Source organism: Uloborus diversus, chromosome 2 (assembly GCF_026930045.1).
Source record: "Uloborus diversus isolate 005 chromosome 2, Udiv.v.3.1, whole genome shotgun sequence".
NCBI lineage: Eukaryota > Metazoa > Arthropoda > Arachnida > Araneae > Uloboridae > Uloborus > Uloborus diversus.
In genome coordinates this window covers 162,613,748-162,634,504 of record NC_072732.1, presented here as the reverse complement: position 1 = coordinate 162,634,504, position 20,757 = coordinate 162,613,748, and positions in this window count along the sequence as shown.

The window sequence follows — 20,757 nt, the reverse complement described above, 5'->3', positions numbered from 1 at the left end:
ATTTATTTTTTTGAACATCATTTCTTACAAAATAATGTAGCGTTTTACTTCCAATTTTGACTAGCTGATGCCAACAAAAACATGAAATTTCTTTAAATTTAAAGGGCCAAACTCTGAATTTAACATATTTCAAGAGTGTGAAAAAATACGAATTAAAGAAGTATTACTTTGAATTCGAGTATATGAGTACACGCATCTATTCTTTTGAATTAGTAAAAGGACATCATATATTTAACAGGGATAAAGGTATGTGTCTAACATATTTCTTTTCTTCATTTAATAGATGCATCATCTTTTACATTTGCACATGTTAATGCTCTCAAAAGCAATCCTCAATAAATAGCCTATTGTAATCAATAATTGTAAAATCAGTATAATATATGAATGAAATCAACTATTACTGATCATATAGATTTCACAAATAATGTGTTTTGTAAAACCCTCCAGGAAACAAAATCTAGTGACGGCCCTGATGTGTGTGTGGAAAACGTTTGAAAGAATTGTTCTACGTGCCTATTTTTTTTCCTCGTCAACTATTTTTTATAGTAAAGATTGAATAATGTTACGGAACAAAGAATTACAGTAGACCCTCGTTTTACGCGGGTTTATTTTACGTAGTTTCGATTATACGCTGTTTAAAATTTGACACCTTTATTTTATTTATGCGGAGGAGTTTCGGCTTTACGCGGATGCGGCGAAGCAAACAGATAACATTTTCCCCTCTTTCAATATTCAAACTCCTAAATATTGCAGATTACAGATCGTAAACTGCATTTTGGCGTGCTAATAAATTGGGCATGGGCCACTGGAGACATGTTATACAATTGGTTCCAGAGCTCTTTCCAGAAATACAGTTTTTAAATTCACACAGTTCAGAACTCACTGGAAGAAGAGCTTTTAGGAGTGACAAAGAGTGAAATTGCCCACAAATGTTAAAACAAACGCTTTATAAGTAAAGATGAAAATGACTGACATAATTATTTCCTACTTTGTTTCATTCAAATACATCTAGTCAGAGCCTTAGAAACGCTTCAAAAATTTCTTCATACAAAACTCGCATTTTGTCAAAACAGTTACAATGGCTGCTACTAAAATTGTAAGTTATTGCAGAAGCCAGTTGCATCTAGTGGTCATGGACGCCTAGAAAAACTTTGGATGGTAATGATGCAAAATGCTAGGGACAAGTTTAAATTATGCAAGAAAAATATTTATTCATGCAATCAAGCAAAAAATAAACTTGATTTCAATTTCAGATACTTGAAACTGCAATTTAGTTGATTTTGCTGTCTACGCAGACCATTAATGACAGAAAATCTAATTAAAGACAATCAGTGGTAATGACATTTTAGCATTTATATTAAGCCTCCACAAAAAAGTATTACTTAGCACTGTTAAATACACGTTATTTTTTCTTTAGATGGTGACAAATTAATATTAATAAAGAAGAAGTAACGGAAAACGTTTTCCTACGGTTGCTATGAGCCTAAGACAAGAAATTGCACCTCTTTCTTTCTTTTTGCACCGAAAATTTCTTGAGAATTGTCTACAAACACGCACACGTGATCTGCGTGGTTGACCCAGCGGAAACTTATTAACCAATTAAATAATTTTGATTTTTTTTTTTCACTGATCCAGAATGAAACTTTTTTTTCTTTTGCGGAGAGACGTCGTCATTCCCTCGTTTTTTCATAAGAACTAATGAAAACTTCGCAGATGTTCCTCCAATGTTATTTTATTATGTTGTAATTACCGAAATAATTAAACATTAACTACGCCGTCAAAAAATGTCAAATTCGAATAAAATTAACCTTACTCACTCCTCCACTCTCTTCCCCGTCAAAAAATTAATTGTACGCGATTGAAAAATGTCATTTTTATCCCTGGCAGTTTTTAAAATGTTTCTTTTATAATTATTTTTGCTAAGTATAAAATTATAAAAAAATTTTATACACATGTTTTTTTTTTTTTTTTTACTTTTGCTTTTAAATAATATTTTGTATGACGCTATTGCAAATCTGAAATGCGTTGCGAAAGACAGTTTAAACCTAAGTTTCGTTACTGCACTTCTAGAAAACAAAAATTTATAGATGATTCCTTCTGCAACTTATCTTCCAGACAAATGGATAACCACACGGCCAACTATCAAACAGAATTCTGTATAGCGTGATTAACTGAAATTGCCAAAACTACTCCCTCGTATTCAAACATACAATGATCCACAGATTCGTTGGTGAGCTTTTATCATAATATTTCGTTCTTTTCTCAGCCTCGATTATGTTTCACCTTTGATCGTCTGATTAATCGAGGAAATTCCTGAGGCTGCTATTATCGCCAGATTCTTTTGGTTTCGTGGTACACAAAAGCAAGAATGTTGACTTGCAGCTTGATTTATTTTTTGTCTCACCTTTGGTATATGTAACATGATATGTGTGAGAGAAGAAGGATTTATTAAAGAGCAGCTATGATTTAAGATCAGCGAAGATTTAGTTGCTTTATTTGTTGTAACACATGGTGTCCGAAAAGTCCTTTACGTAGTTTAATAATTAATAGAAAAGCAACAAATCTTCGAACAAATGTGCGGTTTGTCTCACAATACTTCACAGATTCAAGAATTTTCAATGACATCGAAAAAATTGGAAATATATATATATATATATATATTATTATAAGTAATCGCTGTATCGTCACAGTAAGAACACCAAACGTCATGTGAGCTGTTAAATTAGGGTGAAGTCAAAAAAAAAAAAAATTACAATTGTAAAAACAAAACTCAGTTAAAATAGAAAAAATAGAGTCCGCAAAACGCGTGATGAAAAATTTTATTTTAATTAGATAAAATTTAACAATAAAGATGAAGCGTAAAAATACGCACATGATGTTTAATCCTCATAATAAAATAGCCAATGATCAAGTAACCCGCGAACTTCAACAACGAAACTCGCGCCACGGTGTGATAATTTGATAATATGTTTTGGTAATGTCTAACATGCAGGGAAAGGCTTTATTGTGACAAGGCTAAACTCGATCCGGTAACTTAACTGTTTTACTGGTACGACTGTGTCATTTGAAGGGAACGAATAAATGACAAAAAATGTCAGCAATGAAACTTACTGGAGTTTAGGGTTAATCCTCTGGAGTTAAGGTTACAATTTCAACTATCAAAACATTATCAAACAGGCAATGACTTTGTTCAAACATAGAAGCAATTTTCACCGTCATACATTGAAGGGCGATTTTCTAGTTTAATAATAATCTTTTTAAAAAAAGGAAGAATATTGCATATTGCCGTAGAGTAATTGAAGTATCGTGTAATCTTGTAATAAATAATTCAATAATGTGATCAGTGTCTATTTTTTTCTTTTTTCAAATTTTAATTGCGCATCGTTAGCTTTTATATGTTTGTATTACAGCATCTGATTCGTTTTTTATTTTTTAACAGTTTATCAAGCCATTTGTTTGTACTGAAAAAGGTACTTTCTTTTAATTTCTTTTGAAGTTATTTTTCAATAAATAACATTATAGTTCAGCATTTGGTGATTAAACGTTCCGAGTATCAAGAAAATGTCTCATTAAATCGACGGAACTGAACCACACGTCAAAAAATCCCTTTCCCATCGATCAAAATCTTTTCAACCTGAATCATAAATGCAAAATGTATTTTATTTCTCAGAAATAAAAATCAAGATAAATTACGCATTCTTTTAAAGCACATATTTCTTGAAATAATCCATAAAGATCAAAGATAGATGTCGTTCGCCTGAGCAAAATCCGAGCAATACTTTCATGACGAATGCCGTGTCAAATGCAACTAAACGAAATTCTCTTGGACCATCGTAAGCGTGATATTTTATTGCACTTTGTCTCACTTCTGCACGAGTTTCTTTTTTTGAACGGTTGAAATTGTTCCGAGGAATCAATTTTTACCGTATATTTGACAGGGGGAATTATTCTTTGTAATTCGATTCACATAGCTATCTTTAATTTTGTAAGAAAATACAGAACTGAAGCCAGATTGTTTTCTCTACAGAGTGATTTTCATGTTAGGTAATCTTGGGAAAGAGTTTAGATGTTTTTTTTTTTCGTATGTATTGCTTAAATATCGGATTGCTGATATGCTTTATTACGAGTTATTCGCAACTCCAGATGTCGAATACGTGATTTTGCGGTGATTAACAAAATTACCTAAAAAGGTAAAACATTCCATTCCACGTGTTTTCTTTGGGGTAAATTACAGGCTACAGACAGTTTGTTTTGAAATGTAATTTCAGAAGAATAGAAAAGAAAGATCCCACAAACATGATGAAAAACTACTGTCATTCACAAAGCGTCAAAGCAAGTTTATAAGTTATGTATAAGTATTATAAAGGGCTGTAGCGCCTCCTATAGTTTATTGGAGTTGCGAATTTGAAATTGTTGCGTAATCTGTTGGAGATTAAACTGGATATGTGTTTCTAATCTTAAAAAAAAAACTGTTTAATGCTTAGCAGAATTAAAATATAACAAAAATGAGCAAATTTACATTGATGAAATAGCGTAAATATTAAAGGCATTTTTGTTCTTCAGATTTCGTAATAATTTTATTGAGTATTGTAATAATTTTTTTATTTATTACTCTAAATTGATGGCTAAAATTTGTTTATTTCGTAGATGCCTGCTAAGAGAAACTGCAACCGTCTTTATTTAACAAATAATATGAAGAGTAAATGATATTATCGGAAACTTAAATTAATGCCTTACTTTGAAAAATAGAGAAAGGATGGAATGGAAACTACGATGTTGTATTCCAAACAATAAAAATTTTAGGGGAAGATTAACCGTAAACAAATTAATGTACCGTTAAATTATTTAATATGTAAATGAAAACTTTAATACAGTTCCAACAATAGAAATTTAAATCATTGACCTTATTTAAACAATTAATATATGCTACATTTTAAAGTATGTTGCTGTATTATCAACAATAGAAACAGTATACAGTAATCATTAAATCGACTCGAAAAAGACCATGCGTAATCTGTTCAAGCGAAACTCCATTTAAAGTGGAGAACGAAAAAATATTTGTAATTAATGAATGCATTTAACAATTTAATAGCATTGAATTGCCTCAAACATTTAAAAACAATAATTAAGTTAAACATTTCCTAATGGGTGAATTTATTTGAAAAGCTTTTTATATACATTGGGAGGAATGTTTAAAAAATTTTACTTATTATATTTTTCTGTTTAAGCTTGGCAATTCAACCCCTTAATGCATATTTTTTTTTATTTCTTTTTAAATTTTCACATTATTGGGTAAAACTGATTCTTGTTGTTCTGCATAGTATAATGCAATTTATAATGCATACAGTTCTTACTTTACTAGATGTTGGCCACAAGGTCATCGATGTTGGGAGTTATCGTCTTCATGAACCCCGTCAGTGACCCTCGAATTATTATTTTCAACAGAGAAAAGTGATACTGTCTAATGCAATAGTTACATATTGCTCATTTTTGACTTTAATTTTTATGTTGTCTTTGTGCACATTTATAACCCTCTCAAAATTTTTACAGCTTTGTCAGTTTTTCATGCTTATTTTAATTACAGCCGGTTAAAGTGGAGATCTAGTTTAATGGAGACTGATTAATTGGGAGTCGACTGTACATTTAAAGAAACGTTCCGTCAAGAACCAAACAAGGGTATTTTGACATGCACTAACATCAGCTTTCTAGCATAAAATCAACATTCTTTTAATTAGCTAAGGTTAAAAAGTATGTCAAACATGGCTTTATAACAATTAAAACTGATGCAATAAACCAAATATACATCTCTCATTAAAAAAGAAAATGTGTTGACACAGAACTAACATATAATATAATTTCCGAAATTGTTTTTATAAGTTACATATTTTTGTGCTAAGTTTTATGGCTCAGTACTCTGGTAAATATACATTGCTATATTAGAATATCACAAGAAAATATATTAAAATATCAGAAAAGTAAATGAAAATAGAAACTAATATGAATAAAAAATATCAAATACATAAATAAGAAAAAAAAATAAGGAAGGAAGAAAAAAGCATTCACATTTTTTCAACCATACACTTTTAAAATCATTCATTTCCATCTGAAAGCCTGCCATCTTAAAATTGTATATAAGAATAACAGCTTAAAGGAATTCTAAATCCCAACTCAATATCTTTCAACTGTCTGAACATAAAACAGAGCAGTGAGTTTTCTTCGTCTTCTTTTTTTTTTTTTTTTTTCAACATTTTTTCAAGTATTTTGAATATATTCAAGAGCCTTTTTCTTTAAGCCATTGAATAGTCTAAAGAAACACATTCATGTCTGACAGTTTCGGCGGTTCAACATCTAAATAAATAGCGAATATTCAAGATTGCATTTTACTCCTTAACGCGATTTTGTACTGTAATTTTACTTTTGAAAAATTGAAACGGAGTTTGCAGAATAGTCTTATATGTTACTTTCTTAACTTATAGAATTAATATAAAAGTTCTGACATATTCACGAGATAAATATAAACATAGGAAATACACACATATTATATAAAAAGTCAAGAAATCTGAGTCTAATATAAAGAAAAAAAATTAACAGCAAATGCTTTTTCAGTAAAACACGTTTTGATGAGACTGTAAAAATAAGGTAAGAGTTCCAGTAATCGGGCATTTAAGATAGCGATTGCTGTTTTTTGTTAACCTACAAATTTCAGCAATCAATACAAAAAAAAAACATTGTAAGGCTTTAGGCTATACCTTTCTGATAATGATTCACTAATTTGTTTGAGAAAAAAAAACATTCTTATTTTAAAATCTAGCCTATTGTTAACGCGAGAAAATTCTCCAGCTGTCGGCCACAGAGATCCAGTTCTCGGCCATGTACGAGTCAGTAGTCGGGCGTTTTATTTTTTATTACACTTATGGGGTGTGAGTGAATAAATTTAAACAAATGTAATGCGAAACCTTTCAGCACAGCATTGTACTTAACAAAATTAATTATGACAATAATTACGAAAGAATTCTGCATTCTTGATATCTTCGTAACATCCATCTCTGTATTCTTTTTCAATTTGCAATCAGTTTGGATATGTATCACATGCAATACATTTTTTATTATTTATTTTCTTTATCAATTACTAAAGTAGTATCATATACTGCGAAAATATAAATTAAAGAATAGAAAAGACCTGTATTTTTCAGGAAAGGAATTTTTAAAACATGAGAACGTAGATTCTCCACCCCCCCCCCCCTCCCCGCCCTAGCGCATAAATTTTAACAGTGTATGGAAAAATACAGACTGAATAAAAGAGTTAATAGAATTCATGATCGATAATGGATAAATTAATGATCAATACGATTGACACGTGACTGGTCCATGTTCATCTGAACGAATCTTCAACATACGGTACATAAAGTGAAAACTGTAGTTTTGGAAACATTTTCACCTCAAAACAAAGCAAGTAAAAATCTGCTCGAAAAGCACTAAAAAAAAAGGCGATCGTAGGCACATCTGAAATAAAATTTGTCGTAAAAAAAGGTAGTTTTATTGTGACCGAACTGCATTAAGACAAATTATGTTAGCAGAACCGCATTTTCTGGTTTCTTAGGGAATGAATTCATTGTATTTTATAGGAAAAAGGCATCAAAATACAAACAAAAATTCACATATAAATTATGCTTTGAAAATACAAGTTGCCATTCCCCTCGATTGCTCAAATGACGGGCTTGTATGTAGGTAAATTGAAATTGAGAAATGGGGGCCGTCATGAAGGTAACTTTACAGTTTTGAACAAGAACATTAGTAAACAATGATTAAACTAAAATGGAGTGGGTAGCAACGTAATGCAAATTTGAAACCATGTTATTTTTAAAAAAAATTCACAAATTCGCCATACTTTTCAATAAGAAGTAGATTTTGATTTCCTCGTGGAGAAAACCTAATGAATTAAATATTTGGTTAGCAGTAGTAATGCGAAGTGGTACGAACATTTGGAATAATTAATCTGAATCGAATACAGGTTTCTTGAACTTTTGGTGACGCAAATAGTTTAGCAAAATAAGCAACAGAAAAAATAATCATAGGTTTAACGCTCATTGAAACAATTTGTGCTAACGTAACTATTGAAGTATTACTTCTTAATTCTTTACAATAGGAAAGTTTTTTTTTTTATTGCCGATTAAATACTAATTAAAGTCAAGTCATTTGTTTTATTACTTTCATCAACGCATCATGATTTGATTTTAAAAAAGCAATAAATTACTATTTGGTAATGATAAGTTGAGTATTAGAACTTATATTCTAAACGCAACGACGGACTGAGTTTACAATCTGTTTTCAACCCTGTTTTCGAGAAGTCTTCACTAAAATTAACATTAGAAACAGTAAAATGATGAAACGACTCTATTTGTCAAAAAAAAGTTAAGACACAAAATTAAAACATTTTCTTTTGAAGAAAAAACGTTATAAAAGGAATTTTTACTCAAAACAGCTAAATTGCCCCATTGCGTCAATACTTCATTTTAATCACTATTTGATGAACTTTGTAAAATTCATATTAAGTATGTAGTTCACTACTGAGTACATCAATCAAACAGTGTAGAACCAATGGTCAATCTGCCATGACCGACTATCGGAACTGTACGAGAATTCAGTATCCAGTGATCGGCCATCTCTTAAAAAATATTTGAGTCTAAGAAGGTGTTTATATTTTGATTGAAACGTTATGTTATACAATCCATTAAAACATAAGTAAAAGAAAATTTACATCAGAACGAAAATAGTAAGGGTACTTAACACTTAAAAATAATGTGTCTTTTTAACAAAAAAATAAGAAGAATCGCAAAGTAGGAGGATGGGCACACCATTTAAAATAAAATGACTCATTACAACTTAATGAAAAGTAATTACAACTTCACTGTTATTGAATGATAATTGGGGACCGGGGTAAAGGAATGTGAGAATGCATCATATCCGATTTTGAGTTATATATATTCTATTTATAAACAGTTTTATGTTCTTGTGGCCGACTACTGGAACACTTACCCTGTGTTTCATTAAAAAATACTGTAAAAGCACTTATTTTTGCAAAGCTTCAATTTTCGCAAATTTCGTGAGTTCGCTGTAATCGCGAAATTTAAGCATCGTGAAATATTTTTTGCTGCGAATTTTTAAGCTTTTCGATTCATATAAAATTTACGAAATTTTTATTTCGCAAAATCAACAATAGCTTCATTTTTTGAAAATTATTCCTAACGAGTATATAGTATACAAAAATTGTTTTACTTCGCTAGAATCCATAAAGGACAAATTACCTCTTATGAAAAAAGAAATTCAGTTTATTTTACTTGAAAACAATATTGGTTTTAGATATTATCGTTTTTAAACCTAATTTAAACAATCATAAATGTGACATTATGTTTTCGAAACTTTTAATAAATGAAAGAAACTTTATGTGACTCCAACATAGCAATAATAATTTTAAAGATGTGTTCCTAAAAAAAATACTAAAATCACAAAATTAAGAATAAAATAAAACATTCTAAGCTAATAAATAACTTATAATGTTGTGTCTTTTTTTTTTCTTTTAAATTACTCCTCTCATTTTATCATGAACAAAGTTTCAAGTGTTGTACTTGATGATAGTGTGACAAAAAAGTTTTAATGCAACTTTAGAAAGAATCGATTTGTTGAAACTGCATATTCACATGTACATTGTAGCAAATTTTCTTTTTAATTTTGTTTAAACTTAGAAAACAATTTTAAAGCAACATTTAAATGAGTTGAATGAATAAAAACATTTGCTGCTGTTTCACCAAAACATTGCATAAAAAATGTATTTTTTCTAAAGCATCGAGAAATACTGGGCATGTGATAAACCCAATTTTTTTATGGCTAAAATCGTTTTTTAATTATAATATATTTTAAAAAATCTTTACTACAAAAAGAAAAAAAAATTATGTATGGTATTTTTTCTGCTCTTATTTTTATTTATTTACTCATTTTCTAAATTAAAAAGTTTTTTACGAGCGTTTTTCAAATCGCGAGCATCTAAAATATACTTTACAAACGTTTTCATAAACTCAAACCGAAGAATCTGTAAGAGCTAAATAGGTACGCGTAGCTTTCAATTTTGGAACGTATCCGAGAAATGAAATATTTTTCCAAGTAACTGGGTATGCATTGGTAAAGTATCCTAAAAAAAGAACGGAAAAATATGTGGAATATATTTCAAAAGTAATCTTCGAATTGGATTTTCAAATTGAATATACTGCAGAAAACTCTTAAGTTGCTGTTTTTAAAAATTCTAAACTGAAAATATTTTAGACGTTGTGAAGCAAATGGCCAACGTTTTTGGATGCAAAAGAGATTAAAATATTTTTAAAATTTTCCGAAATATTTTTACACCGATAATTGGGCAAAGTATCAATTACTTTTTAGAAATAAGACCACTCTTTTGAATTTTAGCCATGGCGAATAAAGATAAAATATGAAATTCCTACAAGTAAATACTTAAAGTATTTTACTACGCTATTTACCTAATTAAAGTTCAACATTTCATTTTCACTAAAACTGTCGTCATCCCCCCCCCTTCCCCCCCCCCCCCCTTTTTTATAATCGTGGAGTATACGCCTAAACTTCGTAATAAAGAATCGCCAAAATGTATTTTTATATTCTCAATACACTTACAAGATGAACTTAAAGTTAGAAGTTGCAACAAAATAAACTCATTTAAAAATGTGCCATCATTTAACAGCAGGTATATTTTCATTGAGAACCAGATTTAATCAAATTGCTGACAAACATTAATTGAAAAAATCCAAACGTGTTACCCCCAAGGCTAAAAATAATATAAATACGTAAAAGTGAGCTAGAAGTAAGGCGAAATACATCGCAATACTTTATTACAGAATTCAATGGACTCGTGCTTTGTATAAAAATATTATTATTTGTTTTGGTTTGATTTGAATGGATAGCATAAATTCTGAAATAGAGAAATACTATGTATGTGCTATTGCTGCCAGTAAATGGACTATTTACGTTCATATAACCCCCAAAAAGGTCCTGATTCAATTACCGTGGAAATCGAATATTTCACGTAAAATATTTACAAGACATGTTTTAAAAAGTTTTTTTTTTTTTTTTTTTCAATATTTTGTAAATACATCAAATTTTAAACTGAGTTTCCTGGAAAATTTTCATTCTATGAGGTGATAACTATGAATATTCTGTAATACTGAATTTTACACCTAAGCAATAACTGCAAAAAGTTTGACATACTAGTATAAAGCGTTCTCCCATCACTTTTTTTTAAATAGAAACGTTTTTCTCAATTCCTTTATTATCTTGGTAATTTACGTTCAAATTAAAGCTCATTTGTTCAAAGTATTTTTAAATCTTTTGTTTTTCTTGAGATTTTCCTTTTATAATATTGGTTTCAATCCACCATATCTAACTGTTATTTGCGGCAATAAGAGATCTGACACTCACAAGTACTTTTTGAATTAAACATTCCTGAATTTAAGTGCCTATAAAATAAAATGATATATTTACATTTTGAGCATATAAACTGGAACCATTTCCTACGCACGTCAATCTTGCATCAATACGAATATAGCTGATTTTTGCAATATGATCGTCCACTGTTCTTTGGATTTAATATTTATCAATTCGCATTTTAAATAAACTATTGGAGGCGCTGCAATCTCTGACTAATGGTGGCTGCAAGAGGTAAAACAAACAAATGCCGTAACTTATAACCTACTTCTAGGCTTAGTGAATGACAGTAAGTTTGCATCACGTTTATGGTTTTTTTTTTTTTTTTTTTTTTTTTTTTTATTCTTTTGAAATTACTCTACACCAAAACTGTCTAAAGCCTATATTTTAAAACAAAAGAAAAACGTGGAGCGTTATACCTCTTTCGGGAAGTCCCTTAAATCACCGGAAGATAGCGTACTCAATTTCTAGATTTGCGAATTTATTATCGACAGCAATTCGCAACTCCAGCGCTCTAATACGCTACCTTGCGGAGATTTACAAAACTGCCGACAAAACTAAAACACTGCGTTCCATGTGTTCATTTTGGGCAAAACAAATAGTTTGTTATGTGTATTTTTTTTTATTTTCGTAATTCATCATTTGGAATCGTTATCCGCAACAGCGTAACATCAAAAATATCTGATATAAACTGTGAGTACACATTTTATTTATCTTGTTCTGAGTGAATTTGAATAAATATCAGTTTTTCAATTCGATGAAAAAAAACGAACTTAACAACATTGACTGGACACTTTTCTTTAACCTAATTCCACATAAATGATTCAAATAACCTCTTTTTACTACAGTATCCTACTGAAATAGACAGTATGCAAGTAAATTTCTTCAAAATATTTATCGCAGAACAGATTGAAAAATCCAGAAAGAACGTTAAGAAATTTGAACAAAAAAAAATAAAAGTTAGCCAAAAATCTGTTTATAGGGTTATGGTTTTAAAATTGTGTAAAAGAATAATGTATCTTGACAAGACTTCGCATATCAGGTAAATCATTTCCATGACGAATGAATTAAATGCATGATTTCTTTTGATATCCAATCATATAGGCATAGAAATAAATTATCTAGTGTTAAACGTTATTCTTGACAGTCTGTCACGTATGTGCACTATGTGACAAAAATGTCAACAAATGCCGGAAATGTCACGAAACTGAACTTAATATGTACTAATGTATAGAAAAAGGTACAAAATGAAAATGCCGTTCGAAGCGAACTAAAAAATTATGAATTCCGAATTCAACATCGTGAAAATGGCTGCTTCAGAACAACTTACTGTGTGTTCTGCATAATTTTTTACTTTCGTAATATTTTTATATTTCTAATCTCTATCTACATGGGTCAGAACAACCAAAAGACTTTGAAAAATCTTTTCAAATGAATAAAAAATCATACATGCGAACAAAAATATCTATCATTTCCTAAGTTTAGAAGCAATTTATATGTTACAGCGTGCGTTTGTTTTAGTTTTTTCATCGGCCATTAGACAGTGGCTGCAGCGCCCCCTATAGTTTGTTGGAGTTGCGAATATTTAATATTCCTATGTATTATTTTATTTAATTATCGTCTGCGCTGTCTTTTTTTTTGGAATGGCAACGGTAAAAGAAATTACAAGAATTGAAATGTTTTGAGGGGATGCGAATGTTGTTTTTCTTGTCCGTTGTTGGCGGAGAATTGTATCTTACGTAATTATGTAATTAAAAGTATCTTTTTTAAATAAAAAATGAATAATTTGATTTATTTTTAAAAATACATTTATTGATTCAAAGTCTAAAGAAGTGAAGAAACAACGAGTGTTATTTCTTAAGACCAGAATATAAGAATATTGGTTGCGATCCGGTGGCAATAATATAATCTAGTAATAAGCCAAAGTTTTTTTTTTTTTTTTTGCAAAAAAAAAAAGTGTTTTTGTATTATCTGCAATTAATTTTCCTCTTGATGCCCTTTTAAAACCTTACTTCTTAAACAACATGATTTCGCGACAACAAGTCGAGTAACATAATCTTTACACTGCCTAGTTTATTAATACGCTAGTACACATCATTATAAATCTTTAATCTGTGATTTTTTGGATAATACGCTTAAATGATGAGTGTTGAAAACATTTTACGTCCACTTTTCGATAAAAGTGAGTTTCTCATGTAATCACTAAATACAGGCAGAATGCAAGTATTCTGCCTATATTCCAACTGCCTGTATTCACATTCACTCCAACTTTTAAGAGTGCAACAATATGTAAGTTTATAGAATATAAAGATTGGGTTCTCAGTACTAAGGCCCTATGTATAATTTATTGTTTTGAATTTTGACTTAAATAAATACATATTTTTTTAATATTCTTGGTGTAAAATCATATTCAGTTGCAAAAGTTCATACATACATATAGCAAATTAAACAAAACGCGATTTAATAAGCAATTTAAGCAGGCAAGCTTGGCTGCAGCAAACATGACCTGCTTAAAAGGTAAGGAAGAGTTTTTGAAAGATTAATTTATTTTCCAAACATTTGCAATAACAAAAAATGAAGCGTAAAATAAGAAGAGCAACCTTTTGTGTGTTTCGCCGATGCCTGCTCTAAACAGCTGGTATTCCATTATGTCCGAATGCAAATGAATGGGGAGTAATTTCACAGTTACACTCACAGGCTTCTCAACAAAAACACAACATGATTCCAACATAAATACTACAGTCTACTTGAATTCAGAAAACTAAATAAATTTCGGACCAAATTGATTTTTCTTACATTGATGCAATGGAAACGAAACAGACCGTCTTGTTTATGTTTAAGTTCTGATCGGATCAATCTCACCATGGAATACTTCCATAAGTATAACGTTTCTATCAGTGGCTAAGCATTCGAATTACAGTTGAATGCGTGCTTCTAGTACAATATTTGATGTACAGACTAAAGCTTACTTATTTTGTTCTACGAGTTTACTTTTCTCTAAGCCTCATGTGTTTCTTTTTGCTAAGTTTGTGTTATTTTTCCTTCCCTTTCAATATGACATTCGGACCGTACAAAAAATAGCCCTTTGTATTACTGTATACTATTATATAATGTATATATTTAAGCTTTTACGTTTTCTTTCTTCACGATCTTTTTCGTCAAAAACCTTTTTTTGCTTCGACAGTCGAGGAGTAGGAAAAAATTCCCTTGTCCGTCGAGTCTCCAAGTTTCCGGCTATCGATCTGCCCCGGTTGGGGAAAGTAGGTCTCATTTTTCTTGGTTCGGGCTCTCTTTGTGTTGTTCTCTCACCTCCCCGCGAGAGACACTTAACCTACCCTTGGTAACCCCCATTCTTTTGTGCTTTGTTTCGGAAATTAGGGTTTTGGTTTTCAATCCATGGCTGCTGAAATAAATATTTCTTTTGTAAATGACAGTTGGCTGCTGCTGTATTATGATTTTCGTGCAATATGTTTGACAATTTAAACGCCCACAGGCAATTACACCATATATGTATGCTTGCGTATGGGCTTTTATATATATATATATATATATATATATATATATATATATATATATATATATATATATATATATATATATATATATATATATATATATATATATATAAGTATTACCTTTAAATAAACCGAAAATTGAAACACCGCGTTCACGTAAATTCTTTGGTCTTATGTCTTATTTTGTATTTCTTCTCTTTAAATTAAAAATAAATAAATTTCTAAAATAAAATATATTTTTAATATTTTATTTTCTTCTTTATTTGGGTTTTTCCTGATATATATATATATATATATATATACTCGAAAAAAAACCCGCATAAAACGTGCAAATGTATTTTCAAGGCAAGAAGTACTAAATATAGTGAAAATTTTTGCGCATCCACTTTCATTCATTGTTTTCGATAGTGAGGATCTTACTTCTTCTTTCTATCCGCATTATCTTTTTCGGGGGAAAACAGAAGATGTTTAATAATTATTTTACTTTAATGAGGCAGTGAAAAGCAAAGGATGTAAGTGAGAAAATTAAAAATTTGCAGATAACCAGTACAACTGTTAAGAAAATCTCTTCCCATTTTTGGAACAAGCAATAGTACCAGTAGCCCTGGTAGGTGCTGCTATACGACATGATGTAGAAAAAAAATGAATGAAAGCTAACCTAGGAGCAGAACTTTAAACGCTATTTACTCGAAAATTTAAAACATCCACTTACATCCCTTTACTCTCATTGCCTTAGTTACAAAAGCCGAAACCTAAGGAGAAAGCACAGCAGCATGTGATTACATTTTACCCTGTTATAAAACATTTAAATTTACACTGCGACTCATCTAATGTTTGATAAAAACAGGGAAGAATGAGACAGCAGCATTTATGCCAAAAAAGAAAATGTGAAAAACAAATTGTTGCTCCTCCAGTAGATGTAGCAGGATCAAACTCTTGTTTGATTCTAGTTTGCTACATCTGTAGGAAATGCTATTAATACGTTCTTACGTTTTATATCAGCAAAAAACGCAGCAGTCTCACTCCTCCGTGATTTCCCTTATATGTAAACAAATTTTAAGTTTGATTAAAAATGGCCGGGTTTTTGCATAAATAAATGATTGAAGATAAGTAGGAAACGTTTAAATGATGGATGAGAGCCTCTTCCCCCCCCCCCTTTTACAAAGGTTCAATACACATATGAGTAAGCATATTTTGCTTACTAGAAGCTTTATTTTTTGTATCGAAAAAAAAATTTCTAATCTGAAATGTTATTCTAATACACTTGTTTTTTTTTGGGTTTTTTTTTTTTTTTTGATAAATCTGTGCGTAGGAAAGAGCAAAAAAGCTTTACGTTTGAATTCGAAATCTCCCTACCCAATGTGTATTCGTGTAGAGCTATCCACAAGAAATAGATCACCTATAAGCAAGTACCTACACATAAGAAAGAGCAGAGGAACTACATTCTCAAATAATGGCAGTACATGTTCTATCTCTTAGACAAGGTTTTAGAGCTATGAGTTATTTACCGCTTCTGTAATTGCAACATCTTTGTTTAAGCAGATGTATATATTTTTTTTCTGTCTTCTTTCCGTAAAAACATATTTAAAACTAACTGAAAAGCTAAATTTTATTATTGCAAAAAATTGTACGCATATTCATCTAAAGCAGTGTTAAAACAAGTTATTTAATTTAGAATTCTTTATTTTTGCAAGTTAATTCTAAGGTAGACGCTGAAGCACAACATCTAGGCGCACATGTGAACAGTTCCTATATCCTCTCCATAAAATTAATATCAGTGCAGGGTATTATAAATGTAAAAAATGTGCAAATATTTATAATCATTATTTTTCAACGGACAGTTTTATACATTTATCGTTAATAGATATGATTATTATTAAATACTTTTTTAATTATTATGTTTTTTCTTGTTTGTTTCTAAATAGTTTTTCAACCCGTTAGTGTTCGAAAATATTTAATGGAAATCAAAATACTTGAATCTTTTTTTTAATAAAAGGCTTAAATTTAACTAATTTTTTTAAGTAACATAGAATTAAGTAATTATAATACTATGAGGATGAATTATGATCTGTGTATGAAGCTTAAAAGCAATATATAACGAGTATAATCTTTACCTAAGAAATATTCTTTGTACTATATAGGGTAATGTGGGGCAAACTGAAATGATGAAATATTTACTCCACTTTTGGTGCCACTTACCTAGTGCTATTTCAACTATGGCGTAATACATGTAGTCTATTTCAGTTAAAAAGGAATTATCTCTGAATACTAAAGCGTATGATATTACAAGCAATTTTCAAAATTTGATACTTAAATTGTAATATTTTGTTATACGTCAAAAACTATTTTGATATTGTCGAATGATAAAGTTCATGTTATTAAAATCTCAAATATTAATTGGGACCTTCTAATATTCGGTGCAATATTCATTTGGGTAACATTTATTTTGTTTGTATTTTAAATATTTTTTACAATTAGTCAAGTGCAAGCGGGGCAAATGACATAGGGAAAAAAATTCCCATCGTTTACCCCTTTAATCATTTACTAAATCACTTACGCATTCATTTATTAACTTTTTTTTCGCATTCCTTCCTTTAATAATTCCCTTATTAAATCATTCTTTTACTTATTTTCTAATTTATTCACTATTTAATTCACTCATTTATTTTACTCGTATATTAATTAACAAATTTATTTATTTATTACTTTGTTGTTGTATTATCTTTTCATTTATTAAATTATCCTTTCATTTGATCTCTTTTTTCCAAAATATTTTTCACAATCAAGTAAAAGATATTTCATCTTTCAATATGCCCTAAGAAAAAAAGTGAAAATTTCCCACATTTTTTTGAGGACACAATTTTACTGCCAAAAATAAAAAATGATGTTTTAATGCAAGTTTTGTCATAAAATACAATATTCTTTCTTTACATACTGTAATTTTCAAAACAAATTTATAATTTGTTCATTTTGCAAACTCGCAGTCATTTTGACTATTTCACATTGCCCCGCATTCTACTACTCTTAAAAGCTTTTTTCTGGTCTATCCAGAAATCCGAACTACCACGAAACTTTAAAATTTGATATTGAGCAGAGACATATATTTGAGGAAAAATATGTACTTAATGCACAATTATTGTACAAATTAAACTCACATTATATAGGTTACAAACTCTTCAATTTAATTGGTATTAATGTTTTATGAGGTTCATTTAAAAAAATCGGTCAGTTCATCTAACTTCAAATTGAACGTAAGGAGACGCCAGGTAACTGCGTATATGGAGGCACCATCTATTACTGGAGAAATTGACGCATGAGCAACGTTTGATGTTGTACAGCGATAGTGTGGTATCACGCAGCCGCCAAAGACAAGGTGGTTACACAAGTTATCGTCCACTACAGAACGTCCTTCTTTTATTTTTTGACCACAAGGGTCCACTGCATGTCGAGCTCTTAGGACGGGGAATCACTATCAATCAAGCCACTTTACAGAAACTTAGACGAGCCATTAAGTCGAAACGGCCAGGCATGTTGTCCAAAATGCGGTCACACACGGTCAATGCGGGGAAAACGTCATTTCAGCAGTTTTGGTGGGAAACGCTGGAACATCCACCGCACTGTCTAGACCTTCCACTGTGCGACATCGTATGTTCTCTAAACATGATTTCAAGACCATCATGGCATGTTTTCATGACCCCTAAAACGCACTCTTCATAAAGGACGACGAAGTGTGTGACTGGGTCCAGGTCTCTATTCGACAGAAGCCAACTAGCTTCTTCAAAGACGAAATCGAGCGACTATTGTGGCAGTGAGATAAAAGTGCAAACAGTTTCGGTGGCTATTCCGTCAATGTTGCTTTACACTAGTGACCGGATTTCATTTGAATGCCCCTAATATAATTAAGAGTTTTTCCTTGAAATATGATGCTTAATCTGCATTTTTCAGTCATGTTCTTATGCACCCCAGCCTTAATTACATAAACCCCTCTGTAGGAGCATTTGTGTCCATTTTTTGAGCTGCATGTGGAAAGAAATAAACTGCCAAGAATTTAAAACTAGACTTTAAAACGCAAAAAAGTGCGATGTTAAAATAAAAACCAAAAACGTCGAATTTATGTATAGTTCCATAAATTTCCACTGCTTATGCCCAAAAAATATAAAAAGATGCCAATAATTTTCATCAAAAATGAACAAGTGTTAAAAAAAGCATTTAAATAGTTTTGGAACAAAAGTTTGAAATAATTATACTTTATTTTCATTTAAATTAAAAGTTAACCATTTTTTACCTTTCTTTCAAACTTTGAAGCTCATATGCGATGTAAAGTTATAAATATTTACTTTTAACTAAATTTTTCGTCGTTAGTATTTTAATATGTAAGTTTTTTTTTTTTTTTTTTTTTTTTTTTTTTTTTTTTTTTTTTGCAATTGGATAACACACAGCTAAAAAATCAGTTTTTTAGCTTACCCTACTAGATAGCTTTGAAAAATTATCACAACATTAAAAAAAGAAAAGTGAAATGAATTGCAGCGAAAAATTAATTTCATACTAAGCTCCACTAAGCTCCATTTCACATCTGTAAGATTTTCAAGACAGTTTGTAGTGTGGTTCTTAAATCTTAAGCGACGCATCCCATTGGATTTACTAAATTTTAATTAGTAACATGTATGAAGTTAAGAGAATGAAGAACAAACTGAAACTGCAATGATAAAGACAAATGATTTAAGCGAGTTATATATTGTCGATAAAAAAGAATTATGGAAACCTAAAATACAATTAGTTCATGAAACATAGAGAGAACACTCGTTATCTTAACCTCTGGTTGTGAAAGATTGTATTTTAAAATTTAACATCAATTAAACTTTTTAATGTCATGTTACGCTTCAATAAATAAAAATAAGAAACAGTCATGCATTAAGTTGAAAAACGGGTGTTATTTTATTATTTAAAAAAATAACATTTGTTTTGGCTCAGAAAAAAAAAGAGTTTTGTTTTTCTCTTAACAAAGCAACTATTATTTAATTTTGTAACGAAATTTGTGCTGAAAAAATATTCCTTTTCAACATAGAGATTTCATCATAAACAACTCTTGTTTTTATCAAACGAAGTACAGTTAGCAAAAAAATAAATATTTTCAAAATAAAATGTAATCCTTTAAAAAATAGATTTTTAACTATACCTGGACTGCCCCAACGGTATCTAGAGCGCTAGTGCACATTTTTTACGATCCCCTTCTACAATATTTTGAGTTTCTAGTTTAAATATCATTATACTCTGAATAAAACATTTTAACGTCACATATTAGAATGTTTAACATTCTTAATAGCAGATCAATTTTGATTGGAATGAACGTAAGACAAATTTGTTAAATAAGATCAATGTTTAAAAAATTTTTCATTCAATTGTAAATTTCAAATCAAATGAATTCTGCTTTTTTTTACATAACTATTTTTATTTTAAAAAAGAACATAGTGACTAGAAAGGGAAATAATGCCATGTTTAAAGTAGGCCACATTTTTTCAGAAAATAATTATCAGGTGAGTTAAACTTGGTTCAACTAAGCTATTAGTTAATATAGTTTTTTCAAATCATGAACTGTATACATTGTATTTAAATATACTAATTACTTCAACTCATATTTTATAAAAATAAAATAAAATTAGACAGATTTATTACTATAACTACAAAAATCAAAACAGTTCGTCATGCAAGATAAAAAATAATAAACATACACTTACAACTGCTCTCTGCAATCAAA